The sequence below is a fragment of the Hevea brasiliensis genome, chromosome 6, assembly GCF_030052815.1.
Source record: "Hevea brasiliensis isolate MT/VB/25A 57/8 chromosome 6, ASM3005281v1, whole genome shotgun sequence".
Classification (NCBI taxonomy): Eukaryota; Viridiplantae; Streptophyta; class Magnoliopsida; order Malpighiales; family Euphorbiaceae; genus Hevea; species Hevea brasiliensis.
The window spans coordinates 48742533-48767546 of record NC_079498.1 but is presented as its reverse complement, the minus strand read 5'-3'; the positions used below and the strand labels follow the sequence as shown (position 1 = coordinate 48767546).

The window sequence follows — 25014 nt, the reverse complement described above, 5'->3', positions numbered from 1 at the left end:
GCGATCCGTGCACTTGCGGGGTTATAAAACCAGGAAAACTAGTTTTTGGCGCCGTTGCCGAGGATTTTGGTTTTAGTAATATCAAGGGATAAGCAATTTAGCCGTTGCCGATCCGGTATATGACCAGAATAAGGCCAGAAGAAGAAATTTTGGATTGTGATCCGGAGATAGACAAAACTCTGAAAGCCATTAGGAGGGAAAGGAAACATCAAGAGCACGGTCAAGGAGATCCTGAAATCCCAACCATGGCCGATAATAATGACAGACCAAGACTCTTGAGAGATTACGGAGCTCTATCTGTCCAAGGATTTTAGCCCAGTGTCACTAGACCTACAGTGGAAGCCAATAACTTTGAATTAAAACCAGCATGGCTCCAAATGATTCAACAAACCCAGTTTACAGGTTCACCAACAGAAGACCCACATTATCACCTCCAGTGCTTTCTTGCCCTATGTGACACATTCAAGATGAATGGAGTGTCTGATCAAGCAATAAGACTCAGAGCATTCCCATTCTCCCTTCAGGGCAGAGTAAGGAAGTGGTTACTTTCTCAACCAGCTGGAACGTTCACCACTTGGGAAAACCTCTCTCAAGCTTTTCTAGCAAGGTATTTTCCACCTGTAAAAACTACAAAACTGAGTCTTGAGCTCAGCACCTTCAGACAAAAGGAAGGAGAATCACTCTATGATGTATGGGAAAGATATAAAGACCTACAGAGGGAATGTCCACACCATGGCATAGAATATTAGCTATTAGTGAAAAATTTCTATATTGGATTACTACCCTCTACAAGGAGCATAGTTGATTCAGCTGTAGAAGGTGATCCAATGGAGAAAACAGTGCCACAAGCACTTGAACTTCTAGAAAGGATTGCATACCATAATTATGAGTGGTCAAATGAAAGAAGAAATGCAAGGAAAACTGTTGGGGTCCTAGAAGTAGATGCCCTAAGCATGATAAATGCTCAGTTTGATCAGGTCACAAGAAAACTCGAAAGAATGCAAGCCAAAGCTATTGGTACAAATAGTCAACATGAGGACAGCTATGGAGGAGGATACATGAGTTTAGAATACAGCAATTTCAATGAGCCCTCCACAGAACAGATGAACTATGTGAATAATGGAGGAAATGTAACATCCCCATTGTACGTATTCTGTATGTTCTACTGCTCCAGTGGCCAAAGAACAGTCCAGGCAACTTAGGATGTCTGGAACTACACTTCACTGATAGTGAACAGACATATAATGATGAAATAGATAAAAAGAAAATACAAGAAAAATCAAAGAAAAATGAAAGAGAGAAAATGAAGCTAAGTTAAACGAGCCGGCACCGCAGCGATGGGTGACCGCACTGGAAAGGCCGTTGCCAACCCCAGGACTGCGAGGAATCCTCGGAATATAATTTTGGGGCATAAATAAAGGTTTATTGAAATGTAATTGACACTAGAAATATCAAAGAAAAATTAATAAGTTAGTACAAAGAAAAATGAAAAATCGAGAAACAGACAAAAATCGGTGTTACTGAAAAATTTGGAATATAACCTGAAGTGGGGTATTTTGGTCATTTGACACCTAGAATTGTCTTTTGACCTCAATGTCCATTAAAAATAAATCATATTACACTTTAGAAATGTCATGAAAAATTAAATGGTGGTACATTATATAAATAGTGAAGGAAATGAGATAAATGTGCAAATTAGGAAAATTGGAATAATTAAACATTAAGTTAAAGTGAGTGCTCCACTAACTCAAGTCTTGGGACACTTAATTAAGTTATTTTGGACAGAAATTCAGTCCATCTTCTTCCTCCCAAATGACCAGCCAAATTGATCCTCCCAAAACCTCCATGGAAGTCCACCATTGCCAAACTCCCTTCATCACCATGCACCATTGATCAAGCCATCCTTTCATTCCTTCACTAAAGCTTGCCTACTTACCTTGGGGAAGATAATGGCAACAAGAAAAACAAGATTTGGTAAAGTTTTGATAAGCTTCAAAAGTAGTAAGTGTCCAAAACTTCTCCCTTGCTTTAGTAAACCTTGTGTTTAGGTTGAGGTGAGTATTTTAGTTAAGAGAAATAAAGAAAATCTTGAGAAATGAAATGGTCCCTTTTTCAGCAGCCATGAATATATGTTGTAGTTGAATTTTTCTTACCTCTAATGGATAGAAACTAAGGTTGAATAACTTAAATGGAGGAAGTAGTAAGTTAAAATCTAAGTATGTGCATGTAGTGCTTGAATTAAGGGTGTGTAATGGAACCTTAATGCTTTGGGAAAACTGCCATGTTTGGTAGCCTATTAAACCATGAATTTATGTGTGAACATGTAGTTATTAATGAAATATGCTAATGTTAAATTGTGGGCAGGAATTGTAAGTGATATTGAAGTATGATTATGTTGAAGTGTATGTTCAATATTGACATTGAGATATGTTGAATTTTGGTGGAAGTGAATGTTGAACTTAATGGTGAATTGTGTGCATTAAGCACTTGAATATTCTACCCAAAATTGTTGCTGGAATTGTGTACAATATATATATATATATATATATATATATATATATATATATATATATATATATATATATATATATATGGAAGTGTTATTGATTGAATATTGAAGTAATGAGGAGGAGAAGGAATATCAAATTGGAAGTGCATGTGCTTTGTGCAGGTTGTGTATTGAAGGCAGTACATAAATTATGCCATAAGTGTCAAACTATGAACCCAATTGGTATGAGGACAATGGGGGGTGAAACTAGACACCAAATAGGCCAACTTTCATGGAGAAATGTTGCCAAAATTCTGCCTAGAAATTTACCTTAAAAATGACCAAATCTGGATTAGCAACCTTGCAACCCAGATTTTTGACCATATAAATAGTAGTCCTTGGGATGACCATAACTCACTCAAAACAGGTCCAATTGACCTGAAATTTTTACCATGGTTAGTTTAGACATAGATCTACAATTCTTATGCAGACACCTGAGCCCAGAAATGGCCAGAACAAAGTCAAATGGCTTGCACAACTTCGTATACAAAAACTGCTGAACCAAAAGTGACCTAAAATTGACCAAATTTTGCACTAAAGGTGCAATCTGTCCAGCTTTAGTAAATTGACCATAACTTGGTCTATACAACTTGGAAAAACCTGAAGTTTTGCCCTGCGTGCAATAAGACATAGAGCTACAATTTTGCTTCTTTGACCAGAAGCTAAAAACCAAGAAAAATAGGACTTTAAGCTAGACCAATATAGCATACAAAAATTAAGAATTTGACATTTTACATACAATGATGCTTAAAGCATTTTGGCAATGAATGCCAACTTGTAAAAATGGTAAATTGCACTATATTGGCAGCATATTGAGATATAAATTGTGACATATTGATGCTAGAAATAACTTATCCATATTACCTAAAAAGGTCAACTTATGCATTGACTTGTGAATTATATAATAGTTAGTAAACTCCAAAAATTGAAGAATTAAACAATTAATTTATAATGTACCCTAGTTTGCCTAGTTGACTAGTATCGATAGGTTGGCATGCCAATAGGCTTTTGACAGCTGTTCTGTAAATGGCTTCATGCCATATTGTGTTTTTACAGCTTATTATGCCGCACTATGACTTTAATTGCCTATGGCTATATATATTGTGTTTTTATTCTTGGCTTACCACCAGATTGACTATATGGCTTCTTAGCCACACTATTTACACACGGGGAGACACTTTGTGACCGATGGTGTGATGGCCCGAGGTACTAGGTACTCAGTGCCAGTATATCCGTTTATCCAGTCTGGTCAGTATATAGGCTACATGGGCAGTAATTCAAGTACTATTAAATTCAAATAGCTAAATCCAGTCTACTGACATACAGCACCACCAAAAATTCGTAAACACTTTATTTACTTTATTTTAGTGCATATTTCTTTATATTTGGCACCACTAAGCAAAGTTGCTTAGCGCGTTGCTTTTGTAACGTGTAGGTATTGGAGACACAGCTGAGGAGCCCAGCAAACCTATGATCTGGTGAGACATCAGATCTGCACAGGAGTCCAGAGTCATCTGCACTGTATTGCATACATGGTAGGACTTAGGATATCTTGTATTTTGTACTTTTATTATATTTTTGAAATTCAGTCTTGTATTTTGCAATATTATAAAAGCCCTAAAGTTTGTAATATCTTATACATATTAAATAACATGGAGATTTTCTGGATATATTTAAATTATTATGGACTGTATTATGGAACTATTTAATAACTGTAAAAGTCTATTGACTTTACTGAGAAATAGAGATTGCGAAATATTTGAGATTTTAATATTATCATATTAAACTATTTTCAACAAGTTTGGAAGGACAGTTTGTCCGCAATACAGATGGCACCTTGCCAAATTTTTATTACCATTTTGAAACACTGATTTTATTAAATTATGAAAAAAGAACCAGTATTTTATGAATAGCACATAAAGACTTCTTAAAATCAAATTGAGCTCAGGAAATGAAATAATCACAGACTAGGTGTTCCGGCACGCCGTGTAGCACGCCTTGCTCGGCTATTCTGTAGACGAGTGAGGGGTGTTACATTCAGTGGTATCAGAGCACGGTTTAGGCATTTCTGGACCTAGATAGATTGCATATCATGCATTGCATTGTAAGTGTTAAGATGACTCTAATGCAGATCTTTTGATTTGTTTTGTTATTTTGATCAGAATATGGACTCCACATCGCAGAGAGCGGTAGATGAGGAAGTGGAAAGTCATGCTCCATCTATAACTAAACCAGGAGACAGGAGGGAACTTGCTCCACCAGTACTAGGTGCACCAGCCACATTTCAGCAAATGGATGAGTTCTTTAGACAGATGGCAGGAGTTATACCACCACCTCCACATCAAAAATCTCATATGGAGAGACTCAGGAAGTTTGGAGCAGTGGACTTTCTGGGCAAAAGGAAAGATGATTCTGTCACAGCTGAAAACTGGTTGGACAGAACTAGAAGAGTCTTGAAACAACTTCATTGTACTCCATAGCAGAATTTGGAAGCTGCTGTATCACTACTACAAGATGATGCATACCAGTGGTGGGATACAGTAACTAGTGAGGTGCCACAAGAACAGATAACTTAGGATTTCTTTCTCACTGAGTTCAGAAAGAAGTATGTGGGGAGTGTATACCTGGAAGAGAAGAGAAGGGAGTTTATTACCCTACGCCAGAGACAGCTGACAGTGGCTGAATATGAAAGAGAATTTGTTAGACTGAGCCGCTATGGGCGGGAAATAGTCCCTAATGAGGTAGAGAGATGCAAGAGATTTGAGGAAGGACTCAATGATAACATTAAAGTAATGATTACAGCCTTGGGGATTACAAATTTTGCCAAATTAGTGGAAGCAGCACTGAAGGTTGAAAAAGTTAGAATGAATGAGTAGAGCAGAAGGGATAGACAGCAGAAAAGAGGTCAGGGTCAGACCGGTACATCTTCTGCCCCTAGTAAGAAATTCAGAGGTTCGCCTACTTAAAGTTTCAGTAGACCACCAAGTCAGGGTTAGTCACAGAGGCCCAAATCTCAGTTTGCACCAAGGAGAGGTCAGTCCACCCCTTCAATGGCTAGCTCTCCAAGGACAGGGTACAGGGGATCAGCCCCAACAGTATCTGTTGCTTGCCCACATTGCCAAAAATGGCATAAGGGTGAATGTTAGAGGATGATAGGTGCTTGTTTACGGTGTGGATCTACAGACCACCTAGTCCGAGATTGTCCTCGCAGAGCTGCTACATCCACTCCAGTATCAACTGATAGGCTTGCCCCTCTAGCTCTAAGGGTAGAAGGCCGGGTAAGGCCGAGGCAGTCTGTACTTCACAGAAACCTGTATCAGAACTTGTGGAGAGAGCAGAAGGTAGAAAACCAGCCAGAGCCTATGCTATAAGGGCACAGGAGGAACAGGATGCTCCAGATGTCATCAAGGGTACGTTCCTCCTTTATAATACTTCTGTGCATGCATTAGTGGATCCTGGATCTACTCATTCATATATTTCTATCAAGCTGCCCGTAGAAAAGGGAATACCAGTAGAGGAAAGTGACAAAGACATCCTGGTCACAAATCTGCTAGGCCACAGTGTGGTAGTCAACAAAGTGTATAAGGGCTGTCCATTAAAGATTCAAGGGTAAGAGTTCTCAGCAGACTTAATCGAATTGCCTTTCCATGAGTTTGATGTGATTTTGGGAATGGACTGGTTATCCCATCATCAGGCAATAATAGATTGTAAATTGAAGAGAATCTATCTAAAAACTATTGAGAACGAAGAAATAACAGTTGTGGGTGAAAGGACAAATTTCTTATCCAATGTCATCTCAGCTACAGTTGTAAGGAGATGGTTGAGAAAAGGGTGTGAAGCCTATCTGGCACACGTGGTTGACACTAAACAGGGCAAACTTGACTTGTCCGACATACCCACAGTAAGGGATTTCTTTGAGGTATTTCCTGAGGAATTGCCTAGTTTGCCACTAGAAAGGGAAGTTGAATTTGCTATTGAGATTATACCGGGACAGCTCCAATTTCAATTGCTCCATATAGGATGGCACCTGCTGAATTAAAAGAGTTAAAAATCTAGGTGCAAGAATTACTAGACAAGGAGTTCATATGCCCCAGTGTACCACCGTGGGGAGCTCCGGTACTATTTGTAAAGAAGAAAATACTGAGGTTATGTGTTGACTACCGGCAGTTAAACAGAGTAACAGTGAAGAACAAGTATCCGTTGCCTAGAATTGACAATCTGTTTGATCAGTTGAAGGGAGCCAGTGTGTTTTCTAAGATTGATCTTAGATCAGGGTATCATCAGCTAAGGGTTAAGGATGCAGATGTGCCTAAAACTGCATTTAGAACCCGGTATGGGCATTATGAATTCGTGGTGATGCCATTTGAGTTAACAAATGCTCCAGCAACTTTCATGGACCTTATGAACCGTATCTTCCTGTTAGTAGTATGCCCTAGAGCATATCATTTACTATGTATCTTGTACATATTTTTATTAATAAAAGGCATTTCCACTTTTCCGTTTACATAATATATTTATGTGTAATAGAAAAGGTCCATTGATATTTTGTTAGAAATATTATTCTTAAGTTGTTAAGGATATGAGTGACAATATTTCTAGCACAAAGTATCATAAATAAGTTCACAATCGAGGATACTTCATAATAAGGACATGACTTATCCAGAAAGATTGTATTCATGTTTGTTCCCAAGTTATTTATATGAGATATAAATAAGATGAAATGGTGAGTCTCATACCATATAACAAACATGATAGGCACTTATAAATGATAAGTAGGCCGAACCAGTGACACTTATGACAAGCACATGGAGTTTACTCTTGTCAATGTTTTGTCATAAATCATATCAGTGCATATAATCTTTAGACCTGAGATAGCATAGTTATCTTGTATATAGGTAGTTTGAGTTTGATACTGCTTTCATACTTGTAATATGTATGGGTATATGGGCATGTGTTGGCTCCTACTAGTTATATATGGAGGTAGGTGTTGATTAAGATGGAATCTGTTCCTCTAAGTAAATAGAGATAAAATCATATGTTCATTTAATTGTTCTTGATGTTTCAAGTTCCTGGCTAGGACAGATAGATTTATTCAGAAAAGAGTTTCTGATGAGAAAATCTTTTAATCAAGATCTGGAATTAAAAGAGAACGTAATATTCATAGAAAATAGAGTTTGACATAAACCATGACTCCAGCTTGAGTTGGGATTTTGTAACAGAGAGATTCTAGTGCATGGTAACATATGATTATAGTTTCATTTAAGGTAAACCTTATTACTAATTGGGTGGCCATGGCATGCTATGCTAGGTGTTAACCATGGTCTATGAGGTTCATAAAATGATTTAGAGAAATCATTTATGGTAAGAAAGAGTTCTGATGATATTAAGAGTTGATATCATGTCTCATTGCCAATTAGTGATGAGCCTAGTAAGTCACACACATACACAAGTTATCACCTATTTAAATATGATTTAATTATTTAATTAAAGAGTTTAATTGATTAATTAAATAGGTTTGGTTTGCAATTAAATTGCAAAGTCCCTAGCATGACTTGAAACCAAATCTAGATTATTGGATGTGTAATATAAATTAAATTTATATTTAAAGTGTTTAAATATGAATTTAATTAATGAGAAATTAATTAATAGAGGTTAATTAATTAATTTATATTTGATATAAATTAATTAGAAGAAGAAAAATAATTATTTTGGGTTAAGAACTCAAAATTAAGACACAGGGGCATTTTGGTCATTTCACAGTGTGACACGTGGCACCAAGAGATGGTGACACGTGGCACCATTAGATGGTGACACATGGGATTACAAATAAGCTTGCCAAATGTTTTTTAATCATGTAAGATGATTAAAATCAAGATTAAATATAGGTTTGACACTTGGCACAATGTGATTGGGTCACTTAAACCTAGAGCTAATCAAAGGGTGACATGTGGCAAGGGTTTAATGTGTTAAACTAGCTATTTAAGTGTGGTTATGAAAAGAAAAATAACCAGCAGCCACTCCTCTCCTTTGTCATGCCACTTTGAGGCTTTTTATCTATTTTTCTTCATCTCTCATCAATTCAAAGAGATTAGCCATCAATCTCTTGAATTAAGAACACTAGAAATTGTTTCTAGTTTCTTGTTTACATCTCTAATCTCTTAAAAGGCAGAACTTGAATTTCTAATTAATAGAAAAGGCTTTAGAAGATGTTCAAGGGCTGCCATAGGTGTTCTTGGTGTGGACAAGCTAGAGGGACAACATATGGTGTCCTGAAGACGAATCTCAAAGGCGCAGACACGCTGCAGTGCATCAAGAGGTTAGTGTAATCGTTCTTGATTTAATCTAGGGTTCTAAAATTAATCTGATTAATTTTAAAATCTTAAATGGCAAATACAGATCCAAAAACATATTAAAAGAGTATTAGTATGTTGTTTATCATTGAAATCAAATAGATAAAAATAAATCTTGCATGATGCATGTGACCCTAGGTGAAAAATTTTGAATTCAATGGTATAAACTTGTGTTTTTCATGCTTCCGTTCCTTCACTTCCATCCATACTTAGATCGATTCTTAGTGGTCTTTATTGATGACATCCTGGTGTATTCCAAGGATAAAGCAGAACATGATGAGCATTTGAGAATTGTTCTGCAGACTCTAAAAGAGAAGAAATTGTATGCTAAATTGTCGAAGTGTGAGTTCATGTTGAATGAGATTGCATTCCTTAGACGTATAGTATCACCTGAAGGGATTAGAGTGGATCCCAAGAAGTTTGAAGCAGTGATGGAATGGAAGCCTCCCAAAAATACAACTGAGATCAGAAGTTTCTTGGGGTTAGCTAGATATTATAGAAGATTTGTAAAGGGAATTTCCCTGATAGCTGCTCCAATGACCAAATTACTACACAAGAATATGAAATTTGGCTGGAATGACAAGTGTCAAGCCAGTTTTGAGATGCTGAAGGTTATGTTGACAGAGGCACCAGTGTTAACATAGCCAATGTCTAGAAAAGACTTTGTAGTCTACATAGATGCCTCACACAATGGGTTAGGGTGTGTATTTATGCAAGAAAGGAAAGTGGTCGCATATGCTTCCAAGCAGTTAAGGCCACACAAAAAGAATTACCCTGCTCATGATTTAGAGTTGGCAGCAATTATCTTCGCATTGAAGATATGGAGGCATTACTTGTATGGAGAAAAATGCTACATATTGTCACACCTTACCCCTCTGTAAGGCATAACATGATCCCGTAGAATACCTAATGAACTACCGAACTTCACCTACCGATAACTCATTAAGTACCCTACAAGGGATTTTAAAATAATTTTCTAATTTTTGATAAGTGGTGAGCATTTCTAATAAGTATTTAAAACATGTAATTAAGTGGAAAGCTAGTTGGAAATTTTGGCCCATTTTATTTTTCCGCAAATTTTATAAAAATTTTGACAGAGTTCTGTCTGTATTTTGAGAAACCAGTTCTTCAAATACCTGTAAAAAGCATTTCTAAAAATTTTTATCAACAACTGCTTCAATTTCATACTCAATCTCAATCAATTTCTCAACACATTTATCAACTTTCAAATTTCAAATCCACTATCCAATGATCATCAAAATACTAGCAATCCATTTCATTCAAATTAAATAAAATAGTTCCATTCATATTTCATTAGAAACAAAACAATTTAGATACATTATTACAAAATTTACATTAAGAGAATTTCAAACTATAATATATATTACAACTTTATACAATTTTATACAAACTGCTCAAGACCCATTTTTACATGTCCATACATTTATGTGCAATATATACATCAAAAGAAATATTTACAGTTAGGGTATAAATTATACCCGAAGACTTTAAGCTGATAGCTCCTCACACCTCAGCAGCTCAGTCTGCTACTCCTCTAGTCTCTGTATGTGCGACAGCAATAGAAGCTATCGCTGAGTACTAGGACTCAGTGGTACACAACATACTAAAATAATCTTTATGCAAAACTTAAATCACATTTATTCAAAAATTTGGCTGAACATGAGAATTAAGTACAAATCATGCATTGTGAGATTTGAAATGCAAACCAAGTTCATTTCAAGGTATCAAAACACATTTCATAAAACCCACAGTTAGATCATGCCATTCGAAATAAATAGAATCTCAATAGCCAAAGGCTAAAGAGAAATCACATCACAAGGCTACCTAGCTCAAATATATGGATATCCATTCACATCCTCTTCTACTGGCACAACTCAACACTTCTCCAGAGAAGGAATCAAAATTCGAAACTAATTACCCCCACTAGTCGTGCTAGTGAGGTGTTCAAATATATGGTCATGACACTGTGGTTTCAAAACTTATCTTAACAATTTGCTAAACATTGTCATTTCAATATACATAATAACTTTCAACAATTTAAATCAAAACATCATAAGAATGCCATAATCCAATATTTCACATTATTCAAAACAGTATGCAAAAGATGATTACAAAAAGTATACGTTGTACACAAACCTCAAACGAGTCGCCTGTTGGCCTTGACTCGACTCTTCGGGTTTTGTCCCGGTATTCTTTTCCACTGAAACACACAATTTTCACAGTGTTTCAGCACCATAACTTAGCATAAATCCAATAATAAATTTAACTTCACTTTTACCTAGCTCTAACGTGCTAAATTCGACGTTCTTGAAATTTTGTGTTTCGGGTTACTATTCACTGTACTATTCAAGTCAAATTATTGACTTTCTAAGGCTTAATAGGTATGGGAATTCCAACTTCACCCACATACCACATTTTGGTCACTAAACTTGTTGGTTTTGGTCATTTTCTCAAAACTTAGGCCTTTTAGGCAAAATTGCCAAATTTTCAATTTTGGTGTCCCTAATTGTACTGTTTCATTGGTCAGTTTACTGTTAGAATTTGACAAAACTTTCTTCATAGAAAATGTTCCTTATTGTCTTAAGTTTATTCTCCTTTTTGAATCACCCCAATTGGAGTTTTGTAGCTCAAGTTATAAGCAAATTATGTTTACTGTTTATGCTGCAGAATTTTATTCTGGCAGATTATTGATTTCAACTTCGTTCAGCAATTTGATCAAGTTAGGTCCATAATTTGGTCTAATTTTCTACATATGAAATGTTCTACTATGTCTTAGGTTTCCATCGGTTCAAGAATCGCCTAAATCGGAGTTTTCTAGAGAGAGTTATAGCCATTGAAACTTTTATCGTTTCATATGACAATCTGCGATCACAGATTCAGGTCACCAAATTTCCTCAGTATTTTGATTGGGTTAATGGCATAATTTGGGTTGGTGTTCTTCATAAAAGTTTTAGCTCTATATCTTATATAATTTCTGGTAAAATTTCATATCATTTTGACCTGTCTAGCTCGAGTTATGACCAAATGAACAAACACTGTTTGTTCATTTGGTCAGTTTGTGCAGAGGCAGCCTGTGATTTTCTGACTTCGGCCACTTTGTTTACTAGGTTTTAGTCACTTTTTGGGAGGGCTTCCTAAATGAAAATTGTGTCATTTAGTGCCTATTTTCATCCCCAATTGATCCCATATCCATTGGACTTGTAAAAATTCATTTTTGGTCCCTCAAAGGAGGTTTTGTCTTGCTGCAGCAACATGACCTTATCCAATCCGAATTGGTTTTTAATTCCAACACTTCTAAAACACTTAATTAGGTCACAAATGACTATTTCTCACTTCACATTAGGTCAAAGACACCATTTACAAGTTTCTCACATTTTTGGTCTCTAAACCCTAATGTTCAAAACCCTAACTCATTAATTTTGTTGCATTTAACCTATTCAAATCATACTAACATCACTCCATCACTTAATTAAACTTCCATACTTATTGAATTCAATCAAATTCATGCATACACACATCAAACCCTAGCTGGCCTAAATTCAGCTTTGGTCCCTCACAATTATTTTTGTTTCATTTTAAGTTACTTTCTAAGATAATTAAACTAAGAACATAGAAATTTAACAAAAGAATTCAAATTTACATACTAACCTTTGTTTGATTTTCCAATCACTAATTTTCTTCCCTTTTTTCTTCTTTCTTGCTTCTTCAATCTCCTCTTCTAGTAGCCCAAAGAAAGCTTAATCATAATTTAGTGGAATTTTTTGGGAATTTATGGGGTTGATTCAAGCTTTGAAAGCTTGAATTTCATGGCTATGGAGGAAACTAAGGAGAAAAAAGAGTGAGAGGAGAGATGCACGTTTTTTATTCGAAGAAGAATGATTTTTTTTTCTTTTCTTTTATTTTGTCATTTATCTCTTTAGGAAGACCAAAAGTCCAAATAAGTAAATAAATTTATTTTGTTCTTTATGGCATCATTCATGAGGTCATGCATGATGTCATCACCTTTTGACTTTTCCATTTTCTCTTCTTTTTTTTTTAATTTTTTTCTATTAGTTCTTTAATTTAATTCTTGATTCCAAAATTTTATTTTCTCCGATTTTATTTAATAGTTAGGTCAGAAGTCAGCTTTCAGGGTCAATTAACCAAATTACCCTTCGCCGGTTCAACCCGGTTTGCAAATAATTCCATATTTCTTCCGGCTCCCTGACCTAATTATTTGGCTTGCTTAACAGTTTTTTTTCGTGATTTTCTCTTTTCCATTGTGTTTATAAGGCTCCTAAGGACCGCGGCGTCACATTTTACGGTTCGAAATTTGAGTTTAAAATGACTTCGCAATCGTTCTCGAGAAGGTCACCTATCGCTGTGACTCTCGGCTCGTTTAACTTCTTCTGTTCTGTTTTTCTTGTTTATACTTAACTAATTGGACATTACTAATTATTTGTGTTTATGGCTTCTCCAGTTGTCTTAAGTATGGTTCTAATCCCCTTAATTGTCCGGACCGACACCGGTCACCGGAATAATGAAATATACCAGGCTATACAAATGGGGTGTTACAATTCTCCCACCTTAAAATAAATTTCGTCTCAAAATTTTACCTGGTATCAATCTCTAAATAGCTGTGGGTGCTGTCTCCTCATGTCCTCCTCTCATTCCCAAGTAGCCTCCTGGCCCGAATGATGGTTCCATAGTACTTTCACCAACAGTATCTGCTTGTTCCGTAGCTGCTTTACCTCATAAGCCAGAATCCCTATGGGTTCTTCTTCATATGTGAGGTCTGGATTCACTTCAATTTCCTCTACTGGTAGTACATGAGATGGGTCTGATCGCTACCTCCTCAACATAGACACATGGAAAACATCATGTATCTTCTCCAACTCTGGAGGTAGTGCCAATCGATATGCCAAAGAACCCACTCTTTCCAGAACCTCATATGGCCTAATGAAACGAGGACTCAGTTTCTCCTTTCTGCCGAATCTCATAATTCTCTTCCAAGGAGAAACCTTGAGGAAAACTTTCTCACCCACTCCATACTCAATATCCTTTCTTTTCAGATCAATGTAGGACTTCTGACGGTCTGATGCAGTCTTAAGTTGATCTCGAATCACCCTGATTTTCTCTTCAGTTTGTTGAACAATTTCGGGTACAATCATCTTTCTTTCACCCACGTCATCCCAACACAACAGGGTTCTACATTTTCTACCATACAAAGCTTCATATAGAGGCATCCCAATGCTTGATTGGTAGCTGTTGTTGTAAGCAAACTCAATTAAAGGCAAGTGTGTATCCCAACTGCCCTCAAACTCAATCACACAAGCCCGTAGCATGTCCTCCAAGATCTGAATTACCCTCTAAAAGCGGCCATCCATGCGTGGGTGGAATGCGATCGAAGTTCAATCTAGTTCCTAGGGTTCTCAAGACTACCCCGAATCTAGAAGTGAACCTAGGATCCACTGTCGACACGATGGATATCGCACTCCATGCGATCTCACAATCTCATCGATGTATAACTTGGCCAATCTTTCTAAAGCGTAGTCCATCCGAATCGAGAAAATGAGCGATTTAGTCATGCATCAATAATGACCCAAAGCGCATCATGACTCTTGATGTCCTTGGAAGTCCCATCACAAAATCCATCGTTATTCTCTCCCATTTCCACTCACTGATCGTAGTGGATGTAACAACCCAGCGGGTACTTGATGCTCTGCCTTTACTTGCTGACAAGTTAGGCATTTAGAAATAAACTCTGCTACATCTCTTTTCATACCCATCCACCAGTAATGCTCCTTTAGCCCTCTATACATTTTTCTGCCACCAGGGTGCATGGCAAAAGGAGACTCATGTGCTTCCTTCAAAATGATCTTCCTCAATTCAACATCATTAGGAACACATATTCTGCCCTGGTGTAGCAGTAGACCATCATCTCTGATTGAGAATTCTGGTTTCTTGCCCTGCCGGACTTCTTCCAACAGCTTCTGATACTTCTAATCATTCTAAGCAGCCATTCTAATCTGATCAATCAACACTGGCTGTACATGCCATGCAACTGTTGTCTGCCCATCATCATTAATATCTAAGCTGGCATGTAATGATCTCAACTCATGTACCAAAGACAAAGGAGTAACCCGTAGACTTGCCATAGTCTTGCGACTTAAGGCGTCAGCCATAACATTAGCTTTCCCTGGCTGATAGTCTATCAGACAATCATAGTCTTTTATCAACTCTAACCATCTCCTCTGTCTAAAATTCAGCTCTTTCTGGGTGCCCAAATACTTCAAACTCTTATAATCTGTGTAAATGTAACACTTCTCTCCATACAAATAATGTCTCTAGATCTTAAGAGCAAACACAATAGCTGCAAGCTCTAAATCATGTGTTGGATAATTCCTCTCATGCGGTTTTAGCTGGCGTGATGCATAGGCAATGACATTTCGATCTTGCATCAATACACAGCCTAACCCATTATGAGAAGCATCACTATATACTGTATATTCTTTACCCGGAGTAGGTAAAGTCAGGACTGGAGCTTCAGTCAAACATCTCTTCAATTCATCAAAACTCTACTGGCATTTGTCTGTCCACTGAAATTTCACATCTTTTCTGAGCAGCTTGGTCAATGGAGATGCCAACATGGAGAATCCCTTCACAAATCTACGGTAGTATCCAGCTAAACCCAGAAAACTGTGAATCTCTGTGACATTTCAGGGTGGCCACCAATTAAGGACAGCTTCAATCTTACTTGGATCTACTTTAATGCCCTGTTCTGATACTTCATGCCCCAAGAAAGATATTTCCTTCAGCCAAAATTCATACTTCGACAATTTGGCATATAGTCGCTTTCTCCTCAAAGTCTCAAAGACAATTCGCAGATGTCTATCATGCTCTTCTGCATTCCTCGAATAGACCAATATATCATCTATGAATACCACAACAAACTGGTCAAGGTATGGTCTGAAGATAATGTTCATCAGATCCATAAAAGCAGTCGGAGAATTAGTTAACCTGAATGGCATAACCAAAAACTCATAATGGCCATAACGGGTTCTGAAGGCAGTTCTAGCAATACTCTGCTCTTGTACTTTCAATTGATAATAACCTGATCTCAAGTCAATTTTGGAGAACACAGCTGTACCCCTCAACTGATCAAACAAGTCATCAATGCGGGGCAATGGATATCTGTTCTTTATTGTCACCTTATTCAACTGCTGATAATCAATGCATAACCGGAGAGTGCCATCCTTCTTCTTTACAAACAATACTGGCACTCCCCAAGGTGACACACTAGGGCGGATAAAGTCCTTGTCAAGCAACTCTTGCAATTGTACTTTCAACTCTTTTAATTCTGCACGTGCCATTCTATATGGCGTTATAGAGATTGGGTCCACACCAGGCATAACATCAATCTCAAACTACACCTCTCTTTCTAGAGGTAATCCTGGCAATTCATCAGGAAACACATCCGGAAAGTCACATACAGTAGGGATGTCCCTCAATGCTAGACTACCCACTTGGGTGTCTATCACATGTGCCAAGTACGTCTCACACCCTTTCCTAATCATTTTTCTTGCCAGTGCAGCTGAAATGATGTTTGATGGCAACAAATGCCTCTCCCCATGTATTACCACATCACCGTACAAAGGGAGACCAAAAGTGACTTGATCTCCATACCAATCATGGCATGATGCCTGGCTAACCAATCCATGACCAAGATGATATCATACTCTCTTAAGGGCATTTCAATCAAGTCTGACAGGAAAACATGTCCTTGGATCACCAAAGGACAGTTTCTATAAATTCTGTTGACCCGGACCTCTTGTCCTAACGGACTAGTTACTAGCTCTTCAAAACCCATTTGCACATATGGAACAGCAAGTGAACTGACTATGCTAGCACTAACATATGAATGGGTTGAACCCGGATCAAACAATACAAATACTTCTTGATCAGAGATAGAGAATGTACCAGCTACCACATCAGAAGTCTCAGCCTCTTCTCGCTGTTTCATTGTGTAGATTCTGGTTGAAGCACTTCCTTGTCCCGACTGACCAACTATGCCCTGACTGCCTGAAGCAGTGCCTCTACCTTTGCCTCTTCCTCTGCCAACTGACTGTGAACCTCTGGGAGCAGGACTCTGAATAGATCCCTCGGCAGTAGTAGGAGCTGGACCAAATCTCGAAGACGGAGCACTAGTGCAGTCTCTTGCTAAATAACCCTTGCCTCCGCAGTTAAAGCAAGCTGCAGTGGCCCAATAACACTCCCCCCCATGAATCTTGCCACAAGTCTTACAGGGGCGGGCAGAATGTGAACCCTTGCTCGACTGCCGACCAGACCTAGGAGGTCTCTGTTCAGAGAATCGGCCCCTACCAAATCTTCCACCTCGACCCCTGCTGGGTCCACTAAACTTCTTTCTCTTTCCAGAGGTAGCACTAGAACTCTGTTCAACTGATTTTTCCCCCTTGTATTATTCTGATTTCTTAGCTTTTTCTAATTTTTTTTTTCACTGGGGTTGCTTCTGATTCAATGCTCTCCAGTTCAAGTGCTTGAGACATAAGCTCTGAGAAGTTGCTGTGTCGAAATCCCACAACTTGCATCTTATGTTGGGCTTCAAACCCATCTCAAATCTCTTGCACCATGCCTTACTGGTAGTAAGGAGACTCCCCGCATAGTGACTCAGGCGGGAGAACTCCCTCTCATACTCTGCCATTGATCGATTTCCTTGTTTCAAACTCAAAAATTCTTGCAGTTTCTGATCAACATATGCATCTGGAATGTATTTCTGTCTGAACTCTCTGATGAAGTCATCCTGTGTCAAGACCGTGGTTCAACCACGCTGTGGGGATGGTCTTCCACCAATCATACGCATCCCCTTGCAGTAGCGACACAGAGTATTCAAACTTCAGTTCATCTTGGCAGTGCAGCTTCTTAAATACTCTGTCCATTCTTTCAAGCCATTGCTCTGCCTCCAAAGGGTCCACTGTACCCTTAAATTTTGTAGCCCCATACTTCAATAACTTATCATACTGTCTGGCTGGAGGCAGTGATTGTGCCATAGGTGGTTGGGGTGGAGCTTGAACAGGCATACCCCCAGCCATTTGTTGAAACATCACAGCCATCTCTGGCGAATCGTGTGCATGGAATCGCGGCATTTTCGGCCGGTGCTCTCGACCATCGAGATTCCGGTAAAGCTGGGGCTTCCCCTTGTGCCTCAGCTTCAACAGACTGCTCAACTGAGTGATCCCCTTCTTCCATTTCAGGCTGAAGTTAGGGTATCTCCTGAATAAGTAACACATGGAGATTTCCCTCCGTTAGTTCATATTCATGATGTAATGCACTGCATGTAACAATTATGGACATTGAGCAGTTATACTTAACAAAGAAAAGACACAAATTCACAATTTAAAACATACTTCAAAACTTGCTCTGATACCACTAAAACATGTCACACCTTACCTCTCTATAAGGCATAACATGATCCCGTAGAATACCTAATGAACTACCGAACTTCACCTACCGATAACTCATTAAGTACCCTACAAGAGATTTTAAAATAATTTTCTAATTTTTGATAAGTGGTGAGCATTTCTAATAAGTATTTAAAACATGTAATTAAGTGGAAAGCTAGTTGAAAATTTTGGCCCATTTTATTTTCCCGCAAATTTTATAAAAATTTTGATAGAGTTCTGTCTGTATTTTGAGAAACTAGTTCTTCAAATACCTGTAAAAAGCACTTCTAAAAATTTTTCTCAACAACTACTTCAATTTCATACTCAATCTCAATCAATTTCTCAACACATTTATCAACTTTCAAATTTCAAATCCACTATCCAATGATCATCAAAATACTAGTAATCCATTTCATTCAAATTAAATAAAATAGTTCCATTCATATTTCATTAGAAAAAAAACAATTTAGATACATTATTACAAAATTTACATTAAGAGAATTTCAAACTACAATATATATTACAACTTTATACAATTTTTATACAAACTGCTCAAGACTCATTTTTACATGTCCATACATTTATGTGCAATATATACATCAAAAGAAATATTTACAGTTAGGGTATAAATTATACCCAAAGACTTTAAGCTGATAGCTCCTCACACCTCAGCAGCTCAGTCTGCTACTCCTCTAGTCTCTATATGTGCGACAGCAATAGAAGCTGTCGCTGAGTACTAGGACTCATTGGTGCACAACATACTAAAATAATGTTTATGCAAAACTTAAATCACATTTATTCAAAAATTTGGCTGAACATGAGAATTAAGTACAAATCATGCATTGTGAGATTTTAAATGCAAACCAAGTTCATTTCAAGGTATCAAAACACATTTCATAAAACCCACAGTTAGATCATGCCATTCGAATTAAATAGAATCTCAATAGCCAGAGGCTAAAGAGAAATCACATCACAAGGCTAGCTAACTCAAATATATGGATATCCATTCACATCCTCTTCTACTAGCACACCTCAACACTTCTCTAGAGAAGGAATCAGAATTCGAAACTAATTACCCCCACTAGTCGTGCTAGTGAGGTGTTCAAATATATGGTCATGACACTGTGGTTTCAAAACTTATCTTAACAATTTGCTAAACATTGTCATTTCAATATACATAATAACTTTCAATAATTTAAATCAAAACATCATAAGAATGCCATAATCCAATATTTCACATTATTCAAAATAGTATGCAAAAGATGATTACAAAAAGTATACGTTGTGCACAAACCTTAAACGAGTCACCTGTTGGCCTTGACTCGACTCCTCGGGTTTTGTCCTGGTATTCTTTTCCACTGAAACACACAATTTCACAGTGTTTCAGTACCATAACTTAGCATAAATCCAATAATAAATTTAACTTCACTTTTACTTAGCTCTAACGTGCTAAATTCGACATTCCTGAAATTTTGTGTTTCGAGTTACTATTCATTGCACTATTCAAGTCAAATTATTGACTTTCTAAGGCTTAATAAGTATGGGAATTCCAACTTCACCCACATACCACATTTTGGTCACTAAACTTGTTGGTTTTGGTCATTTTCTCAAAACTTAGGCCTTTTAGGCAAAATTGCCAAATTTTCAATTTTAGTGTCCCTAATTATACTGTTTCATTGGTAGTTTACTATTAGAATTCGACAAAACTTTCTTCATAGAAAATGTTTTTTATTGTCTTAAGTTTATTCTCATTTTTGAATCACCACAATTGGAGTTTGTAGCTCAAGTTATAAGCAAATTATATTTACTGTTTATACTGCAGAATTTTATTCTGGCAAATTATTGATTTCAACTTCGTTCAGATTTGATCAAGTTAGGTCCATAATTTGGTCTAATTTTCTTCATATGAAATGTTTTACTATGTCTTAGGTTTCCATCGGTTCAAGAATCGCCAAAATCGGAGTTTTCTAGAGAGAGTTATAGCCATTGAAACTTTGCTGTTCATATGGCAATCTGCAGTTCTGCAGATTCAGGTCACCAACTTTGCTCAGTATTTTGATTGAGTTAATGGCATAATTTGGGTTAATGTTCTTCATAAAAGTTTAGATCTATATCTTATCTAATTTCTGATAAAATTTCAGGTCATTTTGACCTGCCTAGCTCGAGTTATGACCAAATGAACAAATACTGTTCATTTAGTCAGTTTGTGCAGAGGCAGCCTGTGATTTTCCGACTTCGGTCACTTTTTTCACTAGGTTTTAGTTACTTTTTGGGAGGGCTTCCTAAATGAAAATTGTGTCATTTAGTGCCTATTTTCATCCCCAATTGGTCCCATATCCATTGGACTTGTAAAATTTCATTTTTGGTCCTTCAAAGGAGGTTTTGTCTTGCTGCAGCAACATGACCTTATCCAATCCGAATTGGCTTTAATTCCAACACTTCTAACACACTTAATTAGGTAATAAATGACTATTTCTCCCTTCACATTAGGTCAAAGACACCATTTGCAAGTTTCTCGCATTTTTGGTTTCTAAACCCTAATGTTCAAAACCCTAACTTACTAATTTTGTTCCATTTAACCAATTCAAATCATACTAACATCATTCCATCACTCAATTAAACTTCCATACATATTGAATTCAATCAAATTCATGCATACAGACATCAAACCCTAGCCGGCCTAAATTCAGTTTTAGTCCCTCACAATTATTTTTTGTTTCATTTTAAGTTACTTTCTAAGTTAATTAAACTAAGAACATAGAAATTTAACAAAAGAATTCAAATTTACATACTAACATTTGTTTGATTTTCCAATCACTAATTTTCTTCCCTTTTTTTTTTCTTTCTTGCTTCTTCAATCTCCTCTTCTAGTAGCCCAAACAAAGCTTAATCATAATTTAGTGGAATTTTTTGGGAATTTATGGGGTTGATTCAAGCTTTGAAAGCTTGAATTTCATGGCTATGGAGGAAACTAAGGAGAAAAAAGAGAGAGAGGAGAGATGCACGTTTTTTATTTGAAGAAGAATGATTTTTTTTTCTTTTCTTTTATTTTGTCTTTTATCTCTTTAGGAAGACCAAAAGTCCAAATAAGTAAATAAATTTATTTTGTTCTTTATGGCATCATGCATGAGGTCATGCATGATGTCATCACCTTTTGACTTTTCCATTTTCTCTTTTTTTTTTTTTAATTTTTTTCTATTAGTTCTTTAATTTAATTCTCGATTTCGAAATTTTATTTTCTCCGATTTTATTTAACTGTTAGGTCAGAAGTCAGCTCTCGGGGTCAATTGACCAAATTGCCCTTCGCCAGTTCAACCCGGTTTGCAAATAATTCCATATTTCTTCCGGCTCCCTGACCTAATTATTTGACTGGCTTAACAGTTATTTTTCATGATTTTCTCTTTTCCACTGTGTTTATAAGGATCCTAAGGACCGCGACGTCACATTTTACGGTTCGAAATTTGAGTTTAAAATGACTTCGCAATCGTTCCTGAGAAGGTCACCCATCGCTGTTACTCTCGGCTCGTTTAACTTTTTCTATTCTGTTTTTCTTGTTTATACTTAACTAATTGGACATTACTATTTATTTGTGTTTATGGCTGCTCCAGTTGTCTTAAGTATGGTTCTAATCCCCTTAATTGTCCGGACCAACACCGGTCACCGGAATAATAAAATATACCAGGCTATACAAATGGGGTGTTACACATATACACATACCATAAGAGTCTGAAGTATCTGCCAACCCAGAAGGAACTTAATTTGAGATAGAGGTGATGGATTGAATTCCTGAAAGATTATGATTGTGTGATTGACTACCACCCTAGGAAGGCAAATGTAGTCGCTGATGCTTTAAGCAGAAAATCTATTGTAGCATTAAGATCTCTGAATGCCCAACTGTCCTTAACTCATGATGGAGTTATTTTAGCTGAGTTGCAAGTGAAGCCGAATCTGTTGCAACAGATACAGAATGGGCAGAAGATAGATGAGAAATTAATGGCTGTTATGGGCAAAATCACTGAGGGGGAGGAAACTGAATATGAAGTGAAAGAAAATGGGTGCCTGTACTATAAAGAAAGAGTATGTGTACCAAATGACAAAGAGTTGAAAACCAGTATTCTGAAAGAAGCACATAACAATGTGTATGCTATGCACCTAGGAAGCACAAAAATGCACCATGACCTGAAACTCCGATACTAGTGGCCAGGTATGAAGAAAGACATAGTTGACTATGTAACTAGATGCTTGACATGTCAGCAAGTCAAAGCAGAACATTAAGTTCCATCAGGTTTGTTACAGCCCATAAACATGCCTGAATGGAAATGGGACCGAGTCACTATGGACTTTGTGCTACCTCTCACTCAGAAGAAGCATGATGCAATATGGGTGATTGTAGATAGGTTAACCAAATCAGCACATTTTCTATCAGTCAAAATTGACTACTCACTGGAAAAGCTAGCAGAATTGTATATCAGTGAGATAGTTAGACCACATGGAATTCCACTTTCCATTATATCTGATAGAGACTCGAGGTTTACATCTAGATTTTGGAAGAAATTACAAGAATCCTTGGGCACACAACTCTATTTTAGTACGGCTTTTCATCTTCAGACGAATGGACAGTCAGAAAGAATAATCCAGGTAAATTTTGAAACTCATTGAGTTATTGCAAACAATAAACTGATAATAATCATAGTAATAACTGAATATGTGTGATAGGTCCTCAAGGATACGCTGACAAGTTGTGTTATTGAGTTTGAGGGAAGTTGGGACAGATACCTTCCACTGGCAGAATTTGCATATAATAATAGCTATCAAGCTAGCATACAAATGGCGTCCTATGAAGCACTGTATGGGAGAAAATGCAGAACACCTGTATGTTGGACTGAATTGGGTGAAGATAAGCTATTAGGGCCAGACCTGATAAAACACACAGAGGAAAAGGTGAAATTGATAAAGGCCAATTTGAAAGTTGCCTCAGACCGACAGAAATCTTATGCTGACTTGAGGAGAAAAGACATTGAGTATGAAGTTTGTGACAAAGTATTTCTCAAAGTATCAACGTGGAAGAAAGTGTTGAGATTCGGGAAAAAGGAAAAATTAAGCCCTAGGTTCATTGGCCCATATGAAATTATTGATCGTGTGGGACCAGTAGCCTACAGATTAGCCTTACCACCTGAGCTGGATAAGATACATAATGTGTTCCATGTCTCGATGCTCAGAAGATACAAATCAGATCCTTCACATGTCATCTCAGTAGAAGAAATTGTGGTACAACCTGACCTGACATATGAAGAAGAACCAATTAAAATCTTGGCACAAGAGATAAAAGAGCTCAGAAACAAGACAATTCCACTTGTGAAAATCCCATGGAGACACCGCAACACGGAAGAGGCAACATGGGAGAGCGAGAAGACAATGAGGCAACAGTTCCCTCAGCTCTTTACATTAGGTAAATTTCGAGGATGAAATTTTTATTTAGAGGGGAAGAGTTGTAACATCCCCACTGTACATATTCTTTACATTCTATTGCTCCAGTGGCCAAATAATAGTCCAGGCAAGTTAGGATGTCTAGAACTACACTTCGGTGATAGTGAATAGACATATAATAATGAAATAAAAAAAAGAAAATATAAGAAAAATCAAAGAAAAACGAAAGAATGAAAATGAAGCTAAGTTAAATAAGCCGGCACCGCAGCGATGGGTGATTGCACTGGGAAGGCCGTTGCAAGCCCCAAGACTTCGGGGAACCCTCAGAATATAATTTTGAGGCATAAATAAAGGTTTATTGAAATGTAATTGATACTAGAAATATCAAAGAAAATTTAATAAATTAGTACAAAGAAAAATGAAAAATCGAGAAACAGACAAAAATCGGTGTTACCGAAAAATCGAGAATATAACCCGAAGTGGGGTATTTTGGTCATTTGACACCTAGAGTTTTCTTTTGACGTCAATGTCCATTCAAAATAAATGATATTACACTTTAGAAATGTCATGAAAAATTAAATGGTGGTACATTATGTAAATAGTGAAGGAAATGAGATAAATGTGCAAATTAGGAAAAGTGGAATAATTAAATATTAAGTTAAAGTGAGTGCTCCACTAACTCAAGTCTTGGGACACTTAATTAAGTTATTTTGGATAGAAATTCAGTCCATCTTCTTCTTCCCAAATGACTAGCCGAATTGATCCTTCCAAAACCTCCATGGAAGTCCACCATGTAAAAACTCCCTCCATCACCATGCACCATTATTCAAGCCATCCTTTCCTCTTGATTCCTTCATTAAAGCTTGCCTACTTACCTTGAGAAAGATATTGGCAACAAGAAAAACAAGATTTGGTGAAGTTTTGATAAGCTTCAAAAGTGGTAAGTGTCCAAAACCTCTCCTTTGCTTTAGTAAACCTTGTGTTTAGGTTGAGGTGAGTATTTTGGTTAAGAGAAATGAATAAAATCTTGAGAAATGAAATAATCCAATTTTGGCAGCCATGAATATATGTTGTAGTTGAATTTTTCTTACCTCTAACGGATGGAAACTAAGGTTGAATAACTTAAATGGAGGAAGTAGTAAGTTAAAATCTAAGTATGTGCATGTAGTGCTTGAATTAAGGGTGTGCAATGGAACCTTAATGCTTTGGGCAAACTGCCATGTTTGGA

At 37.0% G+C, this 25014-nt stretch overlaps 1 non-coding gene across 1 annotated transcript; it reads right to left on the bottom strand.

The window, feature by feature from the left end:
* Nucleotides 1-632: 632 nt before the first annotated feature.
* LOC131181217 (small nucleolar RNA R71) lies at nt 633-739 on the bottom strand. Its single transcript, XR_009149845.1, has one exon. It is a non-coding gene; the product is annotated as a small nucleolar RNA R71 (small nucleolar RNA).
* Between the last annotated feature and the right edge of the window lie 24275 nt (nt 740-25014).